Source organism: Ostrea edulis, chromosome 5, assembly GCF_947568905.1.
Source record: "Ostrea edulis chromosome 5, xbOstEdul1.1, whole genome shotgun sequence".
NCBI classification, from domain to species: domain Eukaryota; kingdom Metazoa; phylum Mollusca; class Bivalvia; order Ostreida; family Ostreidae; genus Ostrea; species Ostrea edulis.
This window is the reverse complement of record NC_079168.1, coordinates 87,195,251-87,214,842: the sequence shown is the minus strand read 5'-3', so window position 1 is coordinate 87,214,842 and position 19,592 is coordinate 87,195,251. Positions and strand designations below refer to the sequence as shown.

The window sequence follows — 19,592 nt, the reverse complement described above, 5'->3', positions numbered from 1 at the left end:
TGGACATGGACGCCAATCTTAACGCCGGTGCACCTAATTATCGCCTTCCCTCGGACAGGGGATTGAGAGGGAAACCAATCTTCGGGGATTGAGAGGGAAACCAATCTTCATTACGGCGCTCACGCTCTCCCTTTGGGTAAACATTGATGTTGTTAAATTATGGGACGTAATATAATTTAAAACATCAAAAATGATACCTGTTTAAAAAAGAGAAATAACACTAAATATCAAATTTTTTTGCCAACTTCCGAACTGTCGTACCCAAACTGTCGCGCGCCCATTTTAACAGACATTAAAAGACTTGATACCCAACGACCACAAATATACATTGTCAATGTGGAACTCCAGCATCCTTACTTAAATATAAACATTTTGAAATCTGCGAAATACAGTGTATGAGGTCACTCTTGAATCTTTGGCAACAAAAAAAATTAGGATCCAGATTTTGCTAAATGCATTCGAATTCCTGCAGCACTTTTCAAGCATTGAAAACCCCTTTCTTTCATTCAATGAAAATACACATCATGGAGGGATAAAATCTAATCGCTTCCTTGACGCATCCAAATATTAAGTCATCAAACTCGTGCTAGGAAAATACAAATCAATGTGATTGAATTTCAGAATGTTCAAGATTCTCTGCCTTATCGCATTGCTGTCCGTGGCATCAGGTGATGACGACTATGATAACTACTACCATGGAGGCGGAAATGGTGGCGGTAACGGAACTGTCCACAGTGTCTACCACGGAGGGATTCGACAAATTCATCATAATAGATACGAACCCTATCATGTCTATGGATACAGGCAAGGAAGTGGATTAATAAGAGGACTTAGAAGAGTTCCAAGGTTACAGGAAAGAGGAATTATACGACGAAGGATAAATAGTGGCGAAAGGCAACATGTTCTTGGCAGAGAAATTGCTTTTGGAAGACATGTTGCTTTTGACAGACGACCATCGATTTATAATAGACGACCATCGTATAGCAAACTACGAGTTTATAGCAGACAACCAGCTTATAAAAGACGATGGCATCGAAGACCAAGCCAAGGATAGCATAAACGGTATAATTTACAATAATGATAATAATAAGCAAATAAAAAAAAACTTAAAAGATTACATCATTTCTTTCGTCTTCCCTAAGTACAGGTTCCGATTAGCAACTTTTAAGTTGAGTAAATATGACAGGGACTTCACTCTTGTACAACAGGGGTGAAAAAAGTACTTCGACTAGTGCTATAATAAAAAGAATGTGAAGACTATATATCAAACTTTACACACTTTATTTGATTAAATTTTAAAGATGAATTGCTCAAAATATGATGCAACCTCAAAACACGGTATTTTACTTCGCTACATGATTGGAAACAAATTGAAAGTGGAAATGAATGTGGTTATTCGCGGTATTCATTTTATGGTGTTTGAAAAGGGTGGATATATAATATAGTTTAGAGTTACCGATTATTGATGGTGTTTACTTCTTATGTATACGTTCGACAGAGAAAAAAGATATGCTAAAATAATGGCGCTAGTTCAGAAACTTTTTTTTATCACTCCTTGTATCATTTACATATATATTTACCGAGGAGTGTTCTTTATTTTCAGAACTACTGATATTGCAAGACATCTGCTGGAATAGGCATTGTTCTATGCAATTGATAAATAAAAGCAAGAAAGAAGTTTGCTGCATTTTTTTCTGTTGCCTTTTCTATTTCGTTTTTTCTTCTTCACTTTCTTATGCTACCACTGAAGTTTTACTGTTTTCAATGTGACACAATGAGAGCATGGAATGAATGACATTTACGGAGGATAACTATATTAGGGAATGAAAAAGGGAAACCTGGTTGGTTTTGAGAAACTTCCGAAATCAGCAATGACAAAACTTCACTGACTCTGAGTAAACCGTAAAAGGCCAATAAAAAGACTGCTGAAAAAAGGCATGATTCGAATGTCTGATATCTTTGTTGATGCCTACAGACCGCTTGAAACCTTCTGGAGCTTTTGTGATAATGAATGCTAGTAGTATCTTGGAATCCCTGGATTTTATGTTAAGCAATTGCACTCAAGTGCAAAGAAATGGTCCTATATGTAATTTATTTAATGACGAGTAAGCAATGTAATGCAGCAGCTCATCGCCTGGGAAAGGCCATGTGCTGGTGAAACCATAATGTAAAGTGAACTGCTTAAACTTAGATAAAGCCGTATTGTAAGCCAGGTAAATGTTGTGAACCGAGTGACCCGTTAAGCAGTCTGGATGTTTCCTGCTCTACAAGTCCCATATGTGGGTTGGTTAATGGTGTAGCCACTAGTCTACCTCTGGCTCAAGTCTTCAAAAAAACGGTCCGACTGGGAACAGGATAATGCATCCGCAATGTGATTGGCCTTATTATTAATGTACGTGGTATTTAACTGAATATTGTATTGTAGCAATAGTAGCACTAACCGTCTGATGACACCCATGACTCTGTGAGAATTAGAAGTAAAATATTGACTACCTGTACTACTGCAGAGTTGTCAATGTGAAAAATAATTTTTGAATTTTGGAACCGATGACACCACAGAGTGATGGCTAATGAAACTGAAAAGACTTTCAGAAGTGTCATGTCCCTTGTGATACCTAATTCAAACCACCTTTTGGGGGACTAAACCCGTTTGGGTATGTTAACATTGAAGCACGATGCTCATGTAAATCATGGAGCAGAGCAGGAGGCCGATGTCCACTTTTCTATACTCAAAATGGAGTTGAGCTGGCGCTTGACTACGCATAGTTTACCATTGGCAAGTTCAAATTACCGTGGGACACGATTTTCTCAAATTCTGTAACCGATTTGAGTAGGATAGACATGAAAGGTGAAGATAACGAACAGTGATCAATCTCACAACTCCTATAAATACTGTACACGTATTATATTTGGCGTGTACGATATTTGGCGGAAATTGTTATTTCAACAAGTTAGCGTAGATTTGATTAAGCGCATTCCTGAATTACTTTAAACAACTAGATTTACGGATGGCATTTAGCGATGTACTTGATTTAGCGGAAGATGCGTTCCGCCAAAGGCGCTAAATAGAATACACAGCCAAATGTAATACATTTACAGTATACCAATAAATCCCCACATCCATATATTTTACTTAAGTTTATGAGGGACATGGCAGCCAATATCATCGCATGTGGAGATAATTTGAAATGGTAATGGTAAATTGACCGCCCGGCCCAATAAAAAATTTCAAGACTCACCCGGGTTATCCAGTGCATTATCAAGTGTAAACCGAGTGACCTACTCAGGGGGATGTGGCTGCCCTTCTGCAGCACGGCCCGTCCGAGATGTGGCCGTGGGATTAGGACTTAGTTCCCTGCGTTGAAATGTCGGTGTTCTGGGCGTCCTTCAGCTACGTTTCTTCCCGACCCCTTGGGGATCTCTGAGTCGCCGTTCGTTTTTTAGGTGGCATTTCTAAGCAGGAAAACTCTCACTGAATGCTAGGTGAATGAAGTAATACCCAAGGGGAAAATCTTCGACTAAGTGTTTAGGTTGCTTTGCCTCAAAGAGAAAAAAAAACTTGTTGCTGCTTCGGTTGAAAAAGTCTAATGAACGGATTGTATCTCAGACAGCACTGAATGTGACGTAGTGCATTCAAATTAACTCGTACGATGTAGCACATTAAGTCATGTAGACCCGACCTTCAGAGTGAATCAAAATTAATACGAACTATCTGATATACAATCAAATAATTTCGATTGTTTCTTATACAAATTCACATCTTTAATAGATTATTTATGTAAAGAGCAAGGTACATTAAGCCCCAATTTTCGCCTCAAAATTAGGGTAAACCTAAAATGAGGTTTCACTTGGTTTAATCATTATTATTATGCACTAGGGCATTGACCCTGTTGATACATGTGGAAATTAGTGACGTCATTTTCGTCATCTGCGATTGACAAGATTTACCGAAATCGGCTGTTTTTCATGCCTTTAAAATCACTTTTAAGATAGAACACGTGCATCAACCTTAAAGATGTTTTGTGTGTACTTTAATAATGAGCAACATTTCTACGTGGTTAATAAATGCGCAGACTATCTGTAAACCGTTTCCCGCGTTCATCTGTAATACAAATTTCAACGTTGTGGTGTTCATATATATACAAGTTCAATGAATAAATAATCAAGATTATTTGATACATATCAAATAGTCCACAATTAATTAAAATTGGCTAATACAGTTCGTACCGTTTACGAAATAAACCTGGTTCGAACTATCTTGCCTCTTACAATTCCGTATAACGGGGAACGAGTTAACTTTTCATTCTGCTGAAACCTTAGATTAAATGATTTTCTTAATGACAATCCATTGCCATCGAGCTAATTTATTAACATCGTGCAATCGTATACGCAGCCAAACAATCCTTTACCAGTGCAGCAACCGGATGAAGCCAAAAAAGAAAAAAGAAAAAAAGGGACAGATAGAAGTAATACCGATCGATTAGTTTTTGTTTTGTTTTGTCCATGGTGAAAATAACGAACTGTGACCTATCTAATTCCTATAAACAATACAGTAAAACATCTCTTCCAACAATGGAATCGTCACCACTGTCGGCGATGGGTTGCCTAACTTTGGCCTCAGCGATTTTTATCGTGCTACCGCCCCGCCTGCTGTGACTCGGACCCGCGGTTTAATTTGAAGGCCTGTTACAACCGCGATGGGTGATGTGGACCTTTCTATCCTGGATCCCCACGGGACTTGAGTCCGAGACTTGGAGGGCAAGGCAGTGAAGCACGGCAACGTTATGGTCACCCCCCTTTTAAATGCAGGAGGTACCTATTTAGCCGGTGATGGAGGTTTAATCCCAGGCGAACGCTACTCTCCTTTCTCAAGGTCAACCTGAATAGAATCGTCACCACTGTCGGCGATGGGTTTCCAAATTTTGGCCTGTGCCCGGCCGCTTTGCGGGGAGCGATTTTTATCGTGCCACCACACACGAACCTTTCTAATGCGGATCTCCACGGGACTGGAGCTCGAGACAAGGACGGCATACCAACCAGGGAGTGAAGCACGACACCGCTGGTCCTCCCCTGAAGGCAGGAGGTACCTATTCAGGCGGCGATAGTCGTCTAATCCCTGACGAAGACTACCATCCCTTCTCAAGGTCAACATGGTGAGTCGCTGCATTTATTAGATATTCCTTAATATTCACTTAGTTCAAATTCTACCGGCTGTCGTAAAGCACTCGCACAACATAGCCCGTAGGGCCATACCATACTCAGACTTAGTTTCTGTATGTATCTTCTGGCAGCCGCCATATGTAAATTCATATCCTGGCCATGTCCTACACCACCTAATATACCTAGCATCGCCGGTGCTCTTATTATTATGTATCCCAATGGCAAATCTATGGCACAATTTTGATTGTATCTATTTGGCCAAAATGCCATTCCTTGGTTAACGTAGGTTTCATGACCTTTCAATAGGCATGGCTAGCGAGTCGGTCAAGCAAAGGGCACCAGCTAGTCAGATCATGCTACAAATTCCAAGGCTTGCTTACTCTTAATTCGTGCCATTCTGTAATCAGTTCATTATGTCGCGTTACTTTGTATTTATTCATTTACATGTCATACACGGGTGAACCTGGATAACGTTCAGGTATACCTGATTGTGCCAAAATGACGGCACTGCATAGACCAGGGGCTCGGACCTCAACCTTCCACGAGGTTCAATTTGCAATGTGGCCAACCACTACATTATCTCGCTAGGTTTACTTGCTAGGCATTATTGGGCCCAAGTTTCAGGGTAGGCATTGCTATTCACGGCCACAGGGGTTCACGGGTTTTACTACAGCACGATCACAATTTTAGGTACCAAGGACCTCACGGGTCAATTTATGCAGAGTTATTAACTTCATAGTACTTATCTATTGTTAACATCCCTATGCAATTACGTGGTATTCTTGCTAGTTCAACAATTTGCCTCTTTTTAATTTATGTAGTTTACGATGATTCCGACAACGTACGTGACGTGGAGCGCTATATGCTATTTCGTACACACGTTTCAGGTTTGTGCTAGAACCAGCATCACAGCGTACGAGTCGCAGTATACTGTATTCTCACCTCGTCGTTCTTTGGATATTTAGCACTTTCCATAGCACAGATACCCTAGTTCCATATCATTAGTTGCATTTAATTGCAGTTTTTGTTTCCGATAATTGTCCACAATCTCAATTTCAGTTCGGACTTGCAGATTGTTGATCGGTTCGTTGTTGTTTATTCTCAATGTCAAGCCTAACCAAAAGTTATTGTTTGGTTAACTTTAAGTCAATCACACTCCATTCCCATTTCATGTAAATAATTGACTGGTTTTGTCTGAGATGTATTCGGCATTGAATTTTTTCTTTTCTTTCCATAATTCATTCAATAGACATTTATTGGAGTTTGGATGGTTCCAGCAGTCGAGACACCACGTCAGGGAGTGTCATGTTTTGTTATCCACTTTTTCAACAATTGTTCTACGCTTTATAACCTTTACGTCTTAAACCGGGGATCTCGAGACGCTCGCTCTGTGCTGCGTAGGACTTGCTCCGAGGAGGCGTGCTTTGAGGGTAGAGGCTTAGGGGTGTTAATAGGCTGGTTAATTTTCGTATTTTGGCTCGAGTAATCAGACTTAATTTAATTCTTAGCTGAGTTTGGGTTAATTCTCACTGGCTCTGGAACGTTTGGATTAGTTTGACGAATTAATGAGGAATTTCCGGTCTAAAAAGTTTGATCCATTACAGTTTATTGTTTTACCTTAGGAATCGTCGAAAATGGTATTTAGCAATGTGCCATTCTGCTATCATTACCTTAGTTTTTACGGAAGTATTTGGGACTTGTAGTTAGTTCTTTTTTGACGGAATTCAGACTTCAAAATTACTCTAGAATTTTCTGCGGAAACTCTTCAGAATCAATCGGAATCCTTTAGAGGTATTAGTTTCAGTTATGGGACGTAATTTTCCTTCAGTAGGACTGGGAGATGGTTTGCTAAATTGGTCTTAGGAAATTTTGTCAAATGTTTGCTTTCCATCATAGGAGTTATTCAGAGCTGACAAGTCTTATAGTCCGCCTGAACTGCAACCACTTTGTTGTTAATCTTACGTCACCTTTGAGATTACACATTTTGAAATGGCCATTTCAGATTTCAGTCTAATTTTGGTCAGGAATCCTGAAGTTTTAGCTATTCCCTTGAAAAATGGAGGAAATTCAAATAATTTACAACTTCATAATTACTATCAAAATGTGTCAATTTGGTGATACCAGTGACATCTTGGTTAAGTCACCATTGCTTGAGAGTACGCAAGGGGGTAGCATAGAGATAAACGCTCGCACTTGCTAATTAAACCAGGTAGCACGCAGGAGACCGGTGAGATGCGCAGAGATCTCTACCTCCCTTAGAACGTGGGGACTCATTCAGGTTCGGGCACCTATGTCCACATAGGGCCCCCTGTGTTGCCCCTACTTTGGTAGGCACACTGGCCGCCTCCCCAGTTCCCCACAAAAAGTTTGCATGCGACCCTTTCCACCATATATGTAAATTTGCATCCTGTTTCTGATCCAATTAATAAATATTAAACTTGTATCACTCTTGTCATTCCAGCTGCTAAGCAGCCTTTGAGGGATTACAGGGCAGCCAGATAAGCTTCGACACACCTACTGGTCTATTCAGATATTAGGTTAAGGTCACTATTCTATTCGGGCAGTAGGTCAGATGTCTTGCGGCTGGTTGTGCTGTATATTAAGTTTAATTTAGCACAATGGCTTCTCTAGGTAAATTTAACATACCCTAGGTCAGTTCATGGTCATGAAGCCAATTCTTTTATTAATATCCATATGTACAGCCTATTAAATTTTATAAATAAGACTCTACGTAGTCTGCATTGAAGAAGATAGTGTGTATACAGAGAATTGGAATCTTCGACACAGCTATTTCCGATTCCTATTTTATTCGTTTTATGTTTGATATGGATACGCATTGGCATAAACGCAATTAATGTAACACATGGTAAAATAGGTAAAATTTATGGAAAAACTACATTCTCAAAACAAAAGAATGTGTGGGCCAAATTATCCTGTTGCTACATGTACGTGGCTGTAATAATTATTTGTTTACAGAATCATCTTACATTTGTCGATAACTGGCGCACGTGTTCTGTGACATAGTCTTATTTAAAAATACATGATAGCTAGTCATTGGTTATACTATTTCCCAATCTGATCCGCTCCTCTTTTGGCCATGTCGCGTTCATGGCCAATAGAGGAGGGATTTAATGAGATTGTACTATTTTCATCATTAAATCGTGGAACTGGTGTTGAAGTAGTAGGACGCGATGTTCACACATAAGGACACCTTTATTTTCCTGCATTTACACTCTAACCATCTCACTCACCGTCGTTCAGTGTGACATAGTCTGTAAAAGAATGCAACTCTTTAATTTTAACAAACACGAAGCGATCCGAAGCTGTACGCTATATTTTCCGCGATTAAAAAATCAAATTATTAATTGTTTTGATAAATCAGCTGAGGAAATGGTTTACTTTTTTCACATAACAAATGCAACACAAAAGGTTAGTTTATCATTTTGATATTAGATGAATTTTTGTGATTAAATCTTCGATAAATTAGGCAGTCATTAAATTCAACAGTTGTTGTGTACTACTTGCACTCGATGGACACCTGTGACCTAGATTGCTCTAGAGCTTGATGTTTACTTCTTTAGTAGAAAGATGACGTAATGGTTGCATAACTGTGTCTTTCAAGATTGTACTAGAAAATTCATTCTGATTTTAAATACTCTTTGAAGTTTTATTATAAAGAGTTCTGGTTAGACATGGAAGCACTGTAGGCATTTGAATTATTTTATCACTGGGAACTAGGATTTTGGAATTAACTATTTTGTGTGTGTATATTCAGTTCGGCACGGATTTTGATATGTATTGTTTAACTACCGTAAGTTAGTATTTTACTGTTGTTCCATTTTTCTTTCAATCATTAATTGTAAATAAATCTTATCAATTGTTTTATTGCCTTTGTTAGTAAATTCTGTTGCTGTATTATCAAGGGTTAATTCTCACCCATAACAAAATCGGGGGCTTGTCCGGGATTTTCCTAAGCAATTCAAGCTTACTGTAGGTGCAAGTGACGTAGCTGTCGGCGCTGCTTTGTTTCAAGATCATAATGACAATGTAGATAGAGTTGTTTCATATTTTTCCAAAAAACTTACAAAATGTCAACAAAATTATTCAACCATTGAACCAGAGTGCCTTGCTTTGTTGTTAGCTTTACAACATTGTGATGTTTATTTGAATGTTACTGTACATCCAATTCTTGTTTTTACAGATCACAACCCTCTCACTTTTCTGCATAAACAAACAAGAATCAAAGACTCACAAGATGGAGTTTATTATTGCAAGAGTATGATGTTGATATCAAATATATCAAAGGCGAAGACAACAATGCCTTAACAAGAGTGTCATGGGTGGGTTTTATTTTTCGTTGCTTTGATTGATGTACATATGTATATGTGCATTTGAGAATTTAAAGTTTTCATTGTCATTAACTTTTTAAGGGGGAATGTTGTTTACCACTTGCACTCGATGGACACCTTTGACCTAGATTGTTCTAGAGCTCGATGTTTACTTCTTTAGTAGAAAAATGACGTAATGGTTGCATAATTGTGTCTTTCAAGATTATACTAGAAAATTTATTCTTATTATAAATACAGTTTGAATTTTTTGTGGAATAAAAAAAAAAGCTCTGGTTAGACAAGCACTTTAGGCATTGGATTATTTTACAACTGGGAACTAGGGTTCTGGAATTAACTATTTTGTGTGTGCAGATTCAGTTCGGCTTTTTATTTTTATTGTCCAGCTTCCAGACACTATTCCGTGGCAAAGGAACTCGTCCAAAGATGTGCTTTAAATATGTCAATCTGAAGGAAGGGTCCTTAAAATGAAATTAGAACATTCCTCAAGAAGCGGAAACATCGTGATTTGCAGTAAATCATCAGTGTGTTGTAAGCTGATACCTTGTCTAAAATGTACCGTTAGTTAATATAATTAATTAAACTTACTGGTGTTGTGTATTAGCATTTTCCTCTCGTCATTTCTCCCCCGGAAAACTGTCTACATAGCAGTTCCCTAAGGAAAGACGGCTATTGAGACCCCCCTACGATAACCAAATTACCATATGCTACATAGTGTGGAATTTTCCCCCTTAATTCCATTTCGATTAAATTTATAGAGGACAATTTTTGGTACAAATGTGCAATATTTGAGAAGACATGTAATGAAGTCTGACCGATGTGAAATCACCTTATTGCTGGTGATTTCCATTATAGACATTGGAAGATGTGTATTTTCCTTTCACAATTCTCATTTTGTTGCTGTGGACGATATTATATGTTATTTCAATAGAACAGAACGATAACATATACACTCTGTAATGAAATGCATGATCTACAACGACTTTTGGATAGTTTTGTTGTAGCATCAATAGTCCATGCATGTTTGAGTCAATCAATCAATATTTTCAATCAATCAATCAATATTTCAATCCACTAATGTGTCAATCAATCAATATATCAATCAATAATTCATTCAATATTTTCAATCAATCAATATTTTAATCCACCAATGTGTCAATCAATCAATATATCAATCAATCATTCAATGTCAATAAGCCCAATTATTGACCACAGACCTGGACTGAAACAAAATCTGTGGCAGGCTTAGCAAAGTTCGGCCATATGTCTTCATGTATGTATAAGAAATGTTAACGTACATGAAGACATCCGCCACAAGCGGGCAACATTTTGCTCGAGCCATGACAGGGAGACTGCTTATCAAATAGCAGTTAGGTTAAGGAAATATTCTAGCGTTTCATTGGACAATGCTGAGCAATATCAGACAATGCATACTGTGTGTGTGAAATTTGGAAGAGCATTGTTGAAGACCTAGGTATTTTATGTATTCGGCATTGTGTGGTGTTACGAATGGAGCTAACGATTTGATAATACTCTTACGTGCGTTGTCTGCTGCAATATTTGATAACGTATGAGTATAGTAACGCCTGGGGAGAATCTGGGACGACATGAACCGAGTTTGTGGAAGAAAAGTTTGTAAATAGGCATCCTGGCAATAGTTAACTCCAGAAAGTTTTGCAATCTAGCCAACGGCGTTGTACCAATGCTGCCCCCCCCCCCCCATTAATTAATATAACATCAGGCTTGCCCCTTTGTGGAACAATAGGCTCCACCTCCTTCCACACCATACCACTCTTACCGCACAAAAAAATGTGCTGTAGTAGATCCATATACGGCGGGCAGGATAATGAATAATGGAAGAGGCAATAATGCAGACAGTAGTATTGAATTAGGACGCACAATATTGCAGGTATACTTAAAAATTTGAATCTTTAGGCTCTGATATAGGAATTAAATGATTGACATTTCCATCTGCCTCTAGCCTCAATTTCGTTTTGGGGATCTTGACCGATGGATTCAATAGACCTGTGCAATAATGATGCAAGTTGATATTTTGTGAGAGGTTTGGCATTAAGGTGGCAGTAATATGGGCCACGTGATTGGTCTAATGGACAAAAAGTTGTGCATGTGCTTGAACAATGAATCTGCTCGTGAGTTGAGTGAAATGTTCAACGTAGAACCCCTATTGCATTGATGTTTTGAACCAGTTATAAACAACGAAATATGTACCTCGTCTATTGATACGTGATTGTACAATAGTGTAGGAGCGGCATAACTAGCAACAACCCGCAACAATGCAAAAATTGCCAACTGAAATGCGGTGGGAAACGTGGCGGCTTCGTAATGACTTGAACAGACTATTGGAAGGATAGATATTAACTAGGTTCAGTATACGAAGTGATAGGGAAACGGGCCTGCTTTACTAGGTTCAGCCTATGGAATCCCTGTAGCATTTAGCTTACTATGAATGTTTTGTGTTGTCAATACCGCCCTCAAACTGAATTTTTTAACTAACGCACCTAGCCGTTGAAAACGATACTTAGGTGGCACTTAAGAAAGCAATATAGTTGATAAACTGGTCAACTGGTGGGGGCCAACATAGCTGGAATTCATAATTGGTACGAAAGTTTGAAGAGAGTTTATGCCCATTTGATAAGTTGATGCTGTGTGGTTTAAGGCATGGGCCTTTAAAGTGATGATCGCAACATTTGAGGTCAATGAATCCATAATTCACTGAATATTTTGTATCAAACAATGAATATTTAAATGTACCAATGTGTCTGGTTTTTAACTGATTTGAAGGGTTACCTGGTAGGAAACCTCGGATTGCATATATACATGAACCATAACTCAGCATGAGCCTGAACTGCCTATCGTACTCGAGCCGGTTAGAATTAGTGTTACGACCATGTGCTATGCGAATGGCATGAATATATTTTAAGATGCCCTGGATGTCAGAAGGGTGCCTAGCTAAATATATACTTGCGAATATCAAAAATCCATCTATGCAGTTATGAATTGTGGGAAATTTGCTATGTTTGACCTTGGGTTCGACAACTAATTGACCTTGTATGATTGAAAATTTGTGCATATCATGGTTGTTGTGTGATTGTGAATTGAGAAGTTTAGATAAATTGACATATTGCTTTGCCCAAATTTTATCTTTGATGGCTTGAGGAACGCGAACCCCAAGCTCATCAGTAATGCTTGTAATAACAAGAGATGTTTGTAAAACATATATGCACCCCCCCCCCACTCCATGGTGCAAAATTGAAAAGGGGTATACACGTGCCTAATTTGATTGGTAGAAGTATCAACAATTCGAAATATTGAGCAGATAATATCATCCAATGTCAGGAGTGGATTGACCAAGTGACCTAAAAATCAATGGGGGTCATCTACTCCTTATGCTGTACCAGTGTACCAGATTTGGTGTCAATCAACTTAAGAATTCTTAAAATTAGGAAACAATTAAACCATTGACCTTTGACCATGTGACCTCAAAATCAATAGGGGTCATCTTCTCCTTAAGATGTACCAGTGTACCAAATTTGATGTCTGTCAAGCAAAGGGTTCTCAAGATATTGATTGGACAGTATATTTCTATGTCCAGTTTGACCATTGACCTTTGGCCATGTGACCTCAAAATCAAGAGGAGTGATCTTCTCCTGAAGATGCACCAGTGTACCAAATTTAATGTCTGTCAAGCAAAGGGTTCTCCAGACATTGAGTGGTCAATATATACCTATGTCCAGATTGAACTTTGACCATGTGACCTAAGACCAAGAGGGGTCATCTTCTCCTGATGATGTACCAGTGTACCAAGTTTGATGTTTGTCAAGCAAAGGGTTCTCTAGACATTGAGTGGTCAGTATATTTCTATGTCCAGTGTGACCATTGACCACGTGACCTCAAAATCAATAGGGGTCATCTACGCTTTGGGATGTACCAGTGTACCAAGTTTGGTGTCTGTCAAGCAAAGGGTTTTCATGATATTGAGCAGACAAGGTCTTCCTATGTCCAGAGTAGATTGACCCTTGACCTGAAAAACAATAGGGGTCCTCTTCTACTCATAACCAAGTTACCAACCCACAAGGAACCTGCTGAATGTTTGCTGCCTGATTGACGAAAACCTGATGAGGGAGGTTGAGAATTCCTTGAGGTAGAGGACATCTGTATAGCTTGTTTATCAGGACAATGAATGGCAGAATGTTTGTTTCGACACTTTAAACATTGGTGTTGATATTGACAATTTTGTAGCCGGCAAGAACTTTTGTTGTTCTACTCATAGCAACATTTTGAGCTGCCCTGAGAATTCTTATATACTTACTGAGTATTAGGGATTATGAAAAGAAGCCATAGCTCTTGGTCAATTTTGTCCCAGGAAATACTGTTGTCTTTAGCTCTTTTTAGTCGAAATTCACGGTCATATTCTCTCCAACCTAATCCTCCAGAAACTCGGCTGGCACCGAGTTTGATATTTGCCATGTGAGTTTGTTCAATATGTGCTGACAAATATATACTCATATAGATAAAAAATGCATCTAGCCAAATATCAATTGTTGTAATTTTGACCGTATTTGCAGGTTTTAATGTAAGCTGGTCATTCATGAATAAAAATCTACTTTCCTGCGTTTCAATATCTGTTTGTTTATTTAAAAGTGTATGTAGTTCCACAAACTCCCCTTTCATGATTTTTTGTTTAACTGATTGAGACACATATATACCTAGATCATCATGCACACTAGCTATGCTCTGAGGTGATGGATACGAAGGAAAACTTGTGTCGAAACAAACGATTTGATCTGAATCAGATAAATTTGATACATGTGTAGTTGCTGTACTAGGCATATATGAGACTTTGCTACCTTCAGACGGCGGTGTGTCAAGGCTTTGAGAAATAATCGTCTCTATCCTTTTGTTGATTTCTGGTAGCATCTTTTCCGCCACTGACGAGACAACTTCCTCCAGTTCTGACTCCTTGCTCGTCCCTTTATCCGTCTCCTGAGATGGCTCTGTGCTCTTTTCCCTCTGGCACCTTTTCTTTATACCCGGCAACCTGGCCCTCCCGGCAAATTTACGTTTTCCTTTCGACGGCCTCTCTCTTTCTTCATTAGAATGCAACTTTTGTCGAGGTTACATATTGTCTAAATAGTTAAAATAAATATAGATCTCTCAATCCAACTGATACAAATATTGTGACCTCAAATTTCAACAGTAATATCGTCCAAACTTCCGCCAGAGTTCGTTTGCTCACAAACCAAACTCTTCCACTTAGGCATTATGGGATAGCGATTTCTAAGGCCGCGTATACTGTGACGTCACTGTAGAATGACGAAAAACATAACGTCAAATTTAAACGTAAACAACTTTTAAAACAAGAACGTAAACATCAAGTTCATTACTTTACACAATAACTTCAACAGAGTCTCCCTACTTTTTAATGATCTTTGATCTTAATGTCAATATCTTTAAACTTTTAACTACAAACTACTTCTTTAGTGTTATTTGCCTGCGTGATAATCGCGGAATCACAATATACAAATCTGTATATTGTACTGCGTCACACAGGAGAGGTAGCCAATCGTAACTGCTCGGCTATTTCCGTAACCGCAAATGAACCTCGTATGTGGATCGACGCCATCAGAGTTGGTTTCTACGTATATATAAACGTAACTATGACGTCACAGTCGTACGTTACACTTTGAAATGTGAGCTTTCAAATGCATCTAAGATATCATACACATCTAAGGTATTGTACTACTATCGATTTCCACTTATATGTTCATGTATTAGAGTGAATAAGACGTTAATGATACCAAAACTGAATCTGTGGTAAAAATATAAATAACACATTATTCAGGGATTCGGTTTTGGCCTTTTAACCTCATCCACGGTCACTCTTCTGGCGAAGAAATGCATCGATTTGATGCAATTCTTGCGCCGATCCACGTCCGAGTCTTCTTACCGGTTACGGAAAAGGACGAGCGCGTGATCCGATTGGAGAGGTAGCCTTAGTACGTAAGTCCTCGAGCTCGCGCTTCATACTTCACCGCATACCCATAATGCAATATTAACAATGTCTACAGCAGCTGCATAGCCTTCGTAACGTATAGTCTCGTGCAACCAGACGCTCTGCTTTTTTCGTTAATATCCGAAGAGCAGAGAGTCTGGTAAAGATACGCGATAACGTTTGTGACGTCAGAACGAGGTTTACCAAAATTTCGGTATTTAATTTGATTGGTTGATTCAACACACCTTCAAAATAACGACTACCGAAGAAATTTGTAATAGATTGAACTTGCCGTTTACGCTTAAGGATTTACAACTAGAATGTTTATAAAAACTTTTGTAAAAGTAAAGGATTTATTTGCTGTTCTACCAACGGGAAATGGTAAAACCGTTCTATCAAAATTACTTTAGGAGGCAATTAAGTGAAAGTACAATTTCCAGCTGACAAAGAACGTAATTTTTTTTTATTGTACATGTAACAATGATTTTCCTATTAGTATCACTAATGAAAGATCAACTAATTTAGAATCAAACGGAAACTAAATTAGCGCTCCCTAGCGGTAACAGTTATAATCGCGTGTCTTTACCAGACTCTCTACTCGTCGAAGATTTACAGAGACAGCCGAGTGTCTGGTTGAACGAGACTACGTAATGTAGTGCAGTAGGATGTGGCGTCATAGCTAATAGGAGAGGTCTATTCGTAGGTGACGTAATGAGGCCTCGACGGGGAGTTTGCAATATCGTCATCTACAGTAAGGCATTACGTGCACAAATATAAGGTGCGGATCTTAGACGCTATAATAATCGGATTTATTTTGTAAAAGAAATAAATCTTATTATCTGTGAATACTATATTTTAAAAACAATGTTCAGCCGCTTTACCCGTATATTTGACTGCAAAAAAGCTCCCTATATTAATATTAAAAACAACATGCATGTATTATTTAAAGAAAATAACTTTGTTAATATATTGAATATTAAATCATCTTTCTTCTATAACATATTAGTTGATAATATGTTTTACGGCGTGACCGTGTTTGAGGGCGAAGCAAAAAAGTTTTGGCATTAGTATCTATATCCAAAACAGGATAAAAACAACCCGAAGTTAACACGCGGACGGAGCTGTATCAAAGCATCCTAATTTTGGACATTTGATCCGCCTATATATTGAACGCGGGAAATATAACGCAATTAATGTAAGCAGTACATTGTGACGTCATATTCAGCGTCGTTATTTAGCAAATTTACAAACATAGCGTTTGAACCACAACAAAAAACATGACGTTAATCGTGGAGTGATTATATATTATTAAGAAAATAAGATTTACATGCTTTTACGGATTTTATGTAACATCTCAGAACGACGTGAACTAGGGTAGACGAGATTCAAAATGGAGGAATACATGTCCACGCGCTAATATTCGAATCGACGCCATTGGTACCAAACTTTTCAAGTTCCATAGATATGGTTTAATTTTTCATTATTTTCCTATATTTTCCTTTTAAACATGTATATACGTGTTACCTATAGGGAGAGCTCCGCTCTCACGGCCCTTCGGGCCGTGAGAGGGCTTCGCCCTCTAACAAGTTCATTAAACCAATCACAGAAAACTTTTGGACCGATAAATATAAAATGAAATGTAGACTAACTGAAACCTCTTTTAACAGTGAAAATTTATATATCTCAGTGAAACGGGCTCTAAATACATATCAATACATTGCAGAAAAATCGTATTCAAATATATGTATTAAAATATATTTAAGAAAGTTTGTACAATATTTGATACTTCTTGATTTGAATTTTGTAGGTGAGAGGGTCGGTGTGGAGGGAGACGGCTTCTTCACATTTTGTTTACCTGGAGGTAATTGGACTCTTGGTGTATGTGGTAGTGTGCCTTACAGGTAAACGAAGGTAGCCTTTCATGTGGTAAACAATAGATTTGTTTTTGTGTATTTATTAATAGTATGACTTGACAATTCAATCTAACTATTGTAAACTTTATTGCATAAAATTGTATTATATATTGCACTACAAACTCATTAATGTATAACATACATTTGAATATGTAGAACATTGTTGTTGTAAGGAAATATGTTGATGAATGATTTATATATTTGTTGATATTGAATTATATAAAAGATAAAAAAAAATAGTATGTAAAGAGCGGAATATAAGACACCGTCATGCAAATGTCAATGTATCGAGACACACAGTCTGAAAAGCCGTAAGACGAAAGTACTAGCAGGAACTGATCGTTGATTATTATGAGATCATTTTCGATTTTACTCTTTTAAATTTTTTAACAAATGTGCCGATTGCTTCATCCATTTTTGAGATTATATATACAACACTCAACATCAAAAGTGTCGGATCTAATAATAGTAGATACAATGTCAAATAAATAAGGAGAAATAAGGATATATGACTAACGACACAAACAATATTGTATGGGCAAATTTTCGAGACGACCTGTCCCTTCTTCTGGTCAATAGAATATTTACATACATATAAATGTTTTAAAGAAGAAACAAACTAGAACTAAACAAAAAAAAAACAAAAAAACAAGGTGTCTACATGTTGAAATACATTCACCCTTTTTACAAAAAAATCTTACGATTAAGATGAAAAATTTAAAACACTGTAATTCTTTTATAATTCTTCACTTGTATATTCCTGAAGGAGCAAAACGTAATTGTATATATATGTGACAAACTGATATTCTTGCACTCAGATGAGTATAAAGCGGAGACCTTTTTTTTTATTTTAGTCGTAAGATTTTTTGTGAAAATCAACAAACATTTATAAAACACATCTACTCTCTACGAGAGTCAAGTCTGAACTAGACTGATTAATTAGCAGGTGCGCGGAGTAAATAAAAATACCAAAGAACGGGTTAACAAATTAGTCTGAATAAGTGGATTATCAACTCGTGTTTTTATTTCAAAAAATCGTACCTGGAAGTGTAAAGCTCAAATACTAGTGTAGAACTGTAGTGATAAATAAATAGATATATAAATTAATAACTAGATAAATAAATAACGAAATAATCAGACATATAAATGAATAAATACTGGTGTTGTCAAAACATATCAATATTGTAAAGAAAGGATTGGAGGATTAAGGTATGGATGAATGATAATTATCAAATCGATCAAAAAATGAAGGGAGAGAGAGAGTGTGTGTGAGAGAGAGAGATGAAATAAATAACAAACAGAACTACACTGAATAAATGCGTAATTTATGTCACATTCATGCATGCTGGTTAAGTCATTGAGTATATTGTTCACACTATTGGGGCAGAATGACTTCAGTCTATGTATACAGGATTTGTCTTTGCTCTCTCTCTCTCTCTCTCTCTCTCTCTCTCTCTCTCTCTCTCATTCTTATGAAGCTATACTAAGAATACAATAATTAATTAATTAGTTTGAATGTTTTAAGGCAGGTTTTAAGGGGAAAATGACACAATTTTTCATAATTATCAAATACTTTGAACAAAAGTACGGCATTATAAATTCGGAAAATAAAATAAAATAAAAATCAGAAATACACCCAATCCAAATTCGTCACCTACATGTATCTGGTTGGCCCAGTAGATAAAGGCGTAAGTTGGTTGTTCTTATCTTTAAAATTGCAATAGCATTGTTTTGCTCGTTGAAAAATAATCTTAGATTTACGAAACAACACGTTTGTTTTTTTTTTACACAAATTCTCTCATAATATTCACCAGTGTGGTGCATGCCTAACTTCTGAAGACCCCCAGATGTCTCATGTTATATGTAATTGTATTTTGATTTCATTTCAGCGCGAATGTATTAGTTGGGTGTTTCAATTTAGAAGATCGAAAGTAAAAGATGAACGTTTAAGCTTTATTATCACTGTATATGTGATGGACGTTTAACAAGAGAAAGTGGGCGGAATAATTAAACCACGATTAATTTCCTCTTACACTTCAGTTGAAGATTTTTCATATTGCCTTGCGGATCCAGGAAGTTGAATTCCATGGTTTAGATAAAAGTTTGGTTATTTTAGATAAACATATTGATTCATCTTATTATAGTTTGTGGTAATTATTC

The 19,592-nt window shown here is 37.4% G+C and overlaps 1 long non-coding RNA gene and 1 pseudogene across 1 annotated transcript; one reads left to right on the top strand and one right to left on the bottom strand.

Annotated features, from left to right (window-relative positions):
• The first annotated feature begins 845 nt into the window (after positions 1 to 845).
• LOC125652688 (uncharacterized) lies at positions 846 to 1,678 on the top strand. Its single transcript, XR_007361654.2, has 2 exons — positions 846 to 1,062; positions 1,604 to 1,678. It is a non-coding gene; the product is annotated as an uncharacterized LOC125652688 (long non-coding RNA).
• Positions 1,679 to 3,795: 2,117 nt separating this feature from the next.
• Positions 3,796 to 16,196, bottom strand: LOC125649457 (uncharacterized; annotated as a pseudogene).
• Positions 16,197 to 19,592: the final 3,396 nt, after the last annotated feature.